The sequence below is a fragment of the Parasteatoda tepidariorum genome, chromosome 5 (genome assembly GCF_043381705.1).
Source record: "Parasteatoda tepidariorum isolate YZ-2023 chromosome 5, CAS_Ptep_4.0, whole genome shotgun sequence".
Lineage (NCBI taxonomy): Eukaryota > Metazoa > Arthropoda > Arachnida > Araneae > Theridiidae > Parasteatoda > Parasteatoda tepidariorum.
In genome coordinates, this window is record NC_092208.1 from 34,434,334 (window position 1) to 34,442,945 (window position 8,612).

Genomic DNA, 8,612 nt, shown 5'->3' on the forward strand with positions numbered 1-8,612 from the left:
AAATAAAAAACACTAATTTTAAAGATTACTCACCTCAGAGTTGTCAAATTAATTTTTATGTGAGGCAAGCTGTTGCATTCTCCTAAGTGCCTAGAAAGTCAGAACGGAAAAAAATCAAAACTGAGGACAAAGGTGATTATTAGATATATTTTCCAAGTTTTACTGGACAATTAAATAGGTTTTGATGTTTTTCATCCCTATTTAGTAACTAAAACTGATAAGAAAACTCATTAAAATTATTGATCCTGCTATGCTAAATTGAGAAAATGATATTTAATAGTTGTAGTTTTTTAATTTGTTTTCTATTCAAATACGAATTAACGCAAAACGTAAAGGTATGCATAGAGAGCATCAAACATTTTTAAATTGTTTTACTTGTTTTTGGATCTGTGCTTTACCGTTTAACTAAACACAACGTATTTTTCCCTGCTACAAGATTAGAGGCTTAAACTTAATTAAAACTGAACATTGGCTCAAATATTTATGCATTGCTCTGGTCACGTTCTTAATTTTGCAAATATTTAAGTAAAGTTTACCGTTTTCTTTTCCTTCTATCTATGCACTATATATCTTCACCTGATGGCCAATGTCTTAACTATTATTACATATTTTACAGCCGCATTTTATCTGCGATTTTCATACCTTATTTACCACGCTTCTATAAATCATTTCAACCAAAATGGCATCCACGTTAACCTAAATAGAGCCAGTTTAATTATAACCACTCTTAATAATTTTAATCTAACAATATTTAATTAAAATCTAATTCAGTGTATCGGATGTTGTGTTTTAGTACTGCAATATTGCGAAAAATATTCAAAACGTATCTCAAGAGGAGTATTTGATATCTTTGAAATAATCGAAAACAAAGGGAAAACTTTAGTTCTAAACCGATGCTCATTCTAAAATGTTGAGTATGCGCCTCATTCAACTACTATGAATATTTGAATTTCCCATTTTCCTCTTGGCAGCAATTAGAAACCTTCATCAAAGAGAGAGTTTTCCAGAATAAATTTTGTCGCAGAATGTCTCCATGGAAAATGAGTTAAAAGCGAATCAAAGACAGTTATTTAAAATTCCCGTATTCGAAATTTCTCTAAAAGGAATAACATTGCTGTTTTGGAGTGTGTTTTGAATAAATATTAAATGTTTGTTTGCTTAAATGACTAAACGTGACCAGGTAGTATAAGAAGTTGGAAATATGAATATTTAAATTATGAATCTCGTTGTGGTTAAAATTATTTTCTTTCCACTTGTGTCACTCTCTGCAATGTTTCTGTAATACATAAATGGGTATTTTCAATACTTAATTGAAAAAGAAAATAAATTTCCGTAAAGCCCTGATTATCTATCAGACTAAAGTAGTATGTAGGAAAATCAAAATCAAAACAGATAATTATGGTCTTATTATCAATTACATTTTAGGTATGCAAACGTAAATTATAAAATTGCAAACATATAGCACCATAGAGAATATTAGATTCTGGAGAATGTTAGAAAATGTTGTATATAGGTATTATACGATAAAAAAATATTAAGAAAATCAATACTATGATCACGGTTAGGCTTAAAAAGATTTTTTTATTCCCTCTGCCCACCTGTGTTTATATTTGGTCAATCCAGGCATTTACAAGGCAGATTTGTTGGCCACTCCTTCAGGGGTATCATATTAGATGGACCAAAGTTGCTCCTTCAGTGTGGACACATAGTACAGAGAATGAAAGAAAATCCATGACTTGCCTGGGTTTCGAACTCAGATTCTTTCTGACGCAAGGCCCGTTCCCTGACCCCGACACAGTCCGGTCAGCACGCTTAAAAAGAGAGCGATTTAAATTTTCTAATGACAATGCTTATATTTTTCACTTAAAACATGATTCTTACAATAATAAAAAACAACTTAAATTAGAGTTCGATATTTTTAGTACAAATAATGCACTGATAAAGAGAGCAATGCGTTGCTTGAAATTATGTTTTCTGCGTCTTTTGTCTTATTTTCAGAAGACGTTTAGTAGAACTCAGTGGCTAAAATGACAAAAAAATTACAAAATAATTTCTTCTTTATCTCCATTAAAAGAGTAGTGAAGCTGCATTTCTCCCTCTTCATCTATGGCTAGCGTTACCATTCTTCAAAAAATATCGTTCCAACTGTATTTGAATTTTTTGTAAATTTGGGATGATATTCCAATGAAAAAGTGCTAGGTATTGCCATGAATTTGAAATGTTGACAGTCTATCATTGTTAATTGTAAACATATAAGCTTGGCAACCATTTGTAACACTTTTCTTGATTTTATAACTTATATAAGCTGTATACAAATTTTATCTCATTCTCCTTGAAAACTAACCAAAAATTCTATATATATATATNAATTAAGTCATTTATGAAACTAATTTTTTATTCTTACTAAAATTCAAAATTATTTTTAAAAAATGTCGATAGAGAGCGCTGCTGCTTTAAAAATTATAAAATAATATCTTCTAAGTAACCACCATTTGCAGCAAAATTCTGGTGAAGTAGAAGTACAAAAATCAACATATGTCTGTAGTAATACTTCAGTAGGATTTGTTTGATATGCAGCAGAAAAAATTGCTTTACATTTTTTCCACGAAAAAGAAAATATATATATATATATATATATATATTTTCTTTTTCGTGGAAAAAATGTAAAGCAATTTTTTCTGCTGCATATCAAACAAATCCTACTGAAGTATTACTACAGACATATGTTGATTTTTGTACTTCTACTTCACCAGAATTTTGCTGCAAATGGTGGTTACTTAGAAGATATTATTTTATAATTTTTAAAGCAGCAGCGCTCTCTATCGACATTTTTTAAAAATAATTTTGAATTTTAGTAAGAATAAAAAATTTGTTTCATAAATGACTTATTTCCTAAAATTTTTTTTTTTGCTTGACTTTTTAAATTGCCGATTATTTTCGGAACACCTGAGATATACATAACCAAAAGAGTACTATATCTCATTTCTATTGTTTATAATATTTTTTTAAACTTTATCACTTTTTCAGAAAATTCAAAGACCGTGTCTATTTCCTGAAGTCTTTGTCCATAGATATTGATCCTAACAAATGCTGTTGAGTCACCATCTTAGATCCGTAAAGTAGAATGAGATATCCAGCCCAACATGACCAGTAGAGATTACTTTTTGTTCCTCCCTATTAAGTGGCCACAAGTCACCCTTTCGACAAAATCCATTTGGTTCAAGGATTACAATGCACCATACGTACTTTTAGTGGTAATCCCTGGTGGGCCATAAAAGCAATGGGGAGAAAAAGACGTTTTGTTTGGGTCCTTGCCTTACGACTACAAGCGAGCTATAAATTTAGCGTTTAAATGTCGACGTATGTCCCTTACTGTCCAAGAATGTATTTGTGAGTATTTTCTTGCTAGTACGCCACATTATTGTCAAAAACTTTTTCCGATGCATATTTCACAAGCAAATTAATATTTAATTGCTGCATTATTATTATTTAGTCCATTTTTAAATTGAAGACTCTCAATAATAATTGTTTAATAAAATTTTTGAAACAAATATAGCGAGATAAAAAATTTCATGCTAAAAATGAACTGAGAAAAATTTATTTCTTCTTTTTTTCCCTCTGCTTTGATATTCTCTTTGGTGTTTATACAACCATTTTCGCTTTGTAAAATAAAGACCAATAATATTGTTTTGCTTTTAAGAAATTATGATGCAAAAAGCATTTATTTTAACTATTCATTCACTAAGATTTTACCCCGAAAACAATATTTATCACTAGCAACGTTGAAATTAAACTAATTGATACCTGGGATGTTTAGATTCTGATAATGAGCTTATGATTATTAAAAAAAATTTAGATAATTTTGTCAAGAATAGGCGGTTGTCAAGAAAGTAATTCAAAGTTCATTTTGTTTCTATATAATATTAATTTTGTTTATTGTGGTTAGCACAGACACTACCTTTTACTTAATTTTTCTCTGCAACTATATTTACAGCACTGCCTAAAATAACTATAATTTTCGTTTTCAACTATATAACGATCTAAGACAAAAGCAATAATTCCTTATTCTCTAAACATATTTTTTCAAAACATGATTTTAATTGGTTATAGTATTAACCCCTTGTGAGCTGTTTAAGGATTTAAATAAACGTAGAATATTTTCACTACATAAATTTCTCTTATGTGGCACCATAAATGTGGGAATTTCTCTGTCTTAATTGACAACACTATAGTTCATTCATTTTGTTCGGTCATTTTAAAATTTTCTTGCATTTTAAAGACTTTTTCTTAAGAACGTTGTTTTTGAGAAAATTTCTTTACGTTAACACACATTACTAAAAAAAAATTAAAAGAAACTTTAAGAAAATATAATAGAATTTTTTAAAATTTTGAATACAAATTTTGTATAATGATAGCAATGTTTTGAACTAAAACTATGGTTTAAGCTTGAATTTGATACTTTTATCAAGCTTTAATTAAGAATATTTCGAAGTTTTCTTTAAAAATTATTATTAAACAATGATATTAGTTCCCTTTCATTGTCATTCTAATATTCTTAAGATATTAGTTCAGGACACAAGTAACCATATTATTATTCTAGAAAGAAAATTGGTCTTAAATTTATGCGATACAATTTGTTATAGAGTTGATATCATGACATGACATGAAACATTTGTAGTTGTCAAGTTAAAATTTGTCTTTTTTTTGAAAAAAATATTTATGAATTTTTTAACATTACTTAAAAGTTTTAATTTTAGGACCCCTGCTTTCGAAGCATAAAATAAAAATTCAGACTGAGCCTTTTTTTTTTTAAAAATGTGATGAAACTAGTGGAATACCTTAAATACGTTTGTATGAAAAGTTTTAAAATGCATTTGCCGTTATTATTGTTTTATTTCAATCATTTTTAAACTATTATACCAAAAGTTTTTAACTATTACTATAGCTAAAATATGAAGCTAATATAATGTAATATTAATTTTCTAAATTTACTAACATCGTTTTTAAGTTACACATCTTTTGTAAGATTTTTGCATTTTACTACTTTAATAATAACGTTTTAAAGGAAAATTTCTTCACAAAATATTATGTAAAGCACAGAAATTGTTTCTTAATTACTTTTGCAGTTAATTGAGTTATTTTATAGTCGTGAAAAGGCTTAAATGGCATCAAAGACTTAAATATTTAATGTGTAACTTCATTACTTTTAGTAATAAAGTTACTACTTTAATTGAACACTCATTCTTAGTTGTTTAGTTTAAAATAAAATGGGCTGTTTGTAATATCTTTACTTAGTTCGAACCAGTAACAGTACCTCTTTCAAGGACCTGCAGTGGAAAGGGCGTGCTGCTTTCTTAAGTCATTAAATTTAAGAACAATTTAATCAAATATTAATTTTAATTCAAGAATTGAACTTTAGCTGACTCTGATAGCCATGACTCCTTTTTGGCCACAGTGTCAAAAAAGATGAATTTAACATAAAAACTAATTGTAATTTAAACATAAAATGTTTTAATTTACGTCATCGATGTACAAAAATAATTTTCAGTTCCATAATAATATAAGGGATGTCACGGGTAATTTACATTATTTTCCATTTTTAATAAGCTTTAACAAAAACTAGATTTATACCCATTCTTCATAAGGATTGAAAAAAAGAGAAATGATCAATAAATTAGTCTTAATAAACATCACGAAATCATGCTCAAATCTGAAAGTTATCGCACAATTAATTAAGCTAAAATAATTTTACTTTTGCTTATTTTATTATTTGCTGTCCTTCCCGATGGCTTTATGTTGTTAGATTAATCGCAGTAAGTATTTTTGTACAGGCATTTTTTGTTTTCTCCTGTACATATCTCTTTTGGTTTGCTGCAGAGGTATGCCAATATTAGCAGATTTAGTTCTTATTTAGTTCTAAGACTAAATGCTGGAAATCGCAGTTGTTTTGAACTTAAGAGATTGTTAACATCAAAAGTAATAACAAGAAAAACAAAGCTTCAGGTTTATGAAACTAGAATCAGACCAACCGTTATCTATGGATCAGAGACGTGGACTCCAACCAAGAAACAAGAAAAAATGCTGATTACCTGGGAAAGAAAAATTCTTAGAACTATTTTTGGACTTGTCAGAGAGGGTGATCTGTGGAGAAGGCGATACAATTTTGAAATTGCAAGACTATTTAAGGAAAAAGATATAATCAATTATGAGAAAGCAAGGAGAATTCAATGGCTAGGACACCTTGAGAGAATGGAGGAAAACAGAGGCACTAAAAAGATATTCAAGGGGCAGTGCCAGGGCCAAAGGAAAAGAGGAAGGCCGGTCAAAAGATGGTTTGACGAGGTGGAAAAAGACCTTAAGACTCTTAAAAGTCCGAAACTGGAAACAAAGAGCTAGAGACAGACGACTTTGGAGGAAAATTGTTAGTGAGGTCATGGTCCAACATGGACTGTAATGCCAGGGAGTTAGTTAGTTAGTTCTTATTAAAAAACCCCACTCAGTAAGGTTACTTTTTATGGTTTTTCTAGATGAAGAAACACTTTTTTCCCTTTTTTATTTAGCTTCTTAGTACAAAACTTATTTTTTTAATTTCAATTTGTACCTATTATTAAATTTAATTAAGGATTATTTTTGTCAATAACAATATGGTGATTTCTTATGGTTTATATATGATGCGAAAATCAACTGTAAATTATACAGAAGAAAACTATATTTTTGAATAAAAAAACGCAATAAAATTAATATATTTCTTTTGATATAATTTTTTACTTCTTAGTGAGACACTAGGGCTGCTGTAGATCAGAGAACAGAACGCTTGTTTTACGAGTGAAGTGATCGAGATTGGAATCCCAGCACTGATTGGTCGTACAAATGCTGCCCTTTTCCCACACCGATCATAATGGTGACAATGATATACGGTGACACCGATCATAATGGTGATTTATAGAATTTTGTTTATTTGGTATCATAACGAAGTTCATTAGTTAGGATAATAACACCGGACCGTTTAAAAAACAGGTGTCTATTCGTAAATAACAGAATTTTTTTGTGAAATAAACTGCTTAAAACTGGTACACCAGCTCTCAGTTTTTTCCACACATAATTTTTTTTTTACTGAGTACCTTTCTTTAGTGTGCTCCTTAATTTAGCATTTTGAAACAGTATGTTCTTATGCCTTAATTTGTATACTAAAATCAGTTTATTTTAATTTTCGAAATTAATGAGTAACTACCCTATCATTTTTAGAATCCTTTTCGACGGACAAACTAATAGTGGTACTTATTTGGAGTATCGTAAAAATTGCCAAACTATTATTGAGATGAATAATGCTGAATTAAATACACTGCGGTAATAAGAGCATTAATAAGTACTGTGGTAAAAAGAACCTGTTATAATGAGGTGCATAATCTCTCTACTGGGGTAATAGATTATTTACTCAACTTTATTTTCTCTTATTTAAGAAAATACAATTTGTGAGCCGAAATTAATTTACTATATTAATATACGAAATTAATTTGCTTTAAAGAGACTTAAAACCCCAAAAAACTATTTTCAACCTATTTTTCAAAAATTAATTTTTAACTTATTACACGAAATATGTTTTTTGTGAAATTGTTCATTCATTTGACTTTATTCTTAAAAAAAAAGAAAACCAAGCAAATAAAGTGAATTAAATATCTTTATATTAAAATGAATAAAGTTATCCTTTTTAAATTTGCTTCCAACCAAAATACTCAAATTGAACTATAGTTTAAATAAATTGCATTCCAATTGGACTAAGTAATTTACAAAATTTTCTTATCGAAAATTTGTAAATTGTTCAAAAAGCTGATTATTCTTATTTAAAGATGAAATGTTAAATTGCATTTGATAGATTTATGTAAATTTTAACCTTCTTTTGTCATCTGTTTTCATAAATTTATTCAGATATTAAAATAAATATTAAATGCATGCAAATTTTGCAATTTCTTTTATATATTTTTGAATAATCTGTTTACCATATTTTATTGAATAAAAAATAATGCATTCTAATTTGAATTATTTCAAGACAGATACCGTCTGAAAGATGATTCCTCTTGTAATTTATTCAAATTTGAATTCATTTTTATTAAATAATAAAATGAAGAAACTTGTTTAACGTTATTATAGTTTTCTTGTTTTTTCCTTTATAGTAAAATATATTTGTATCACTCAAGCCATTGAGGTATGAAGTTAAGGAATGAAAGGTATGAAGTTCCAAGAAGATAAAATTAACGAGGGAGCTATAATTACAATAAGTATAATTAAAAAAAAATTAGATTCAAATTTTTATATCTCATTTTGCTAATTTAATTTTAAAATAGTAAGTCTTATAGTTTCATGGTTTCCTACTAAGTTATAATTACTCTTACATGCACTTTTGATGTTGCAGTTTAATTTAGTTTTTCTCAAAGGCAATAAGCATAAATAAGCGATTACATTTTCAAAATATTAATAATAAATAAATGAATCTTTATTTGATGAATAACCATTTTATGACCTAATTGATGTACAGAAAATTAGGGTTATGAATTTAATCAAAATCGTTAACATAATAGAACATCAGAAATTTCAATTTAAATAATGTCATGTAT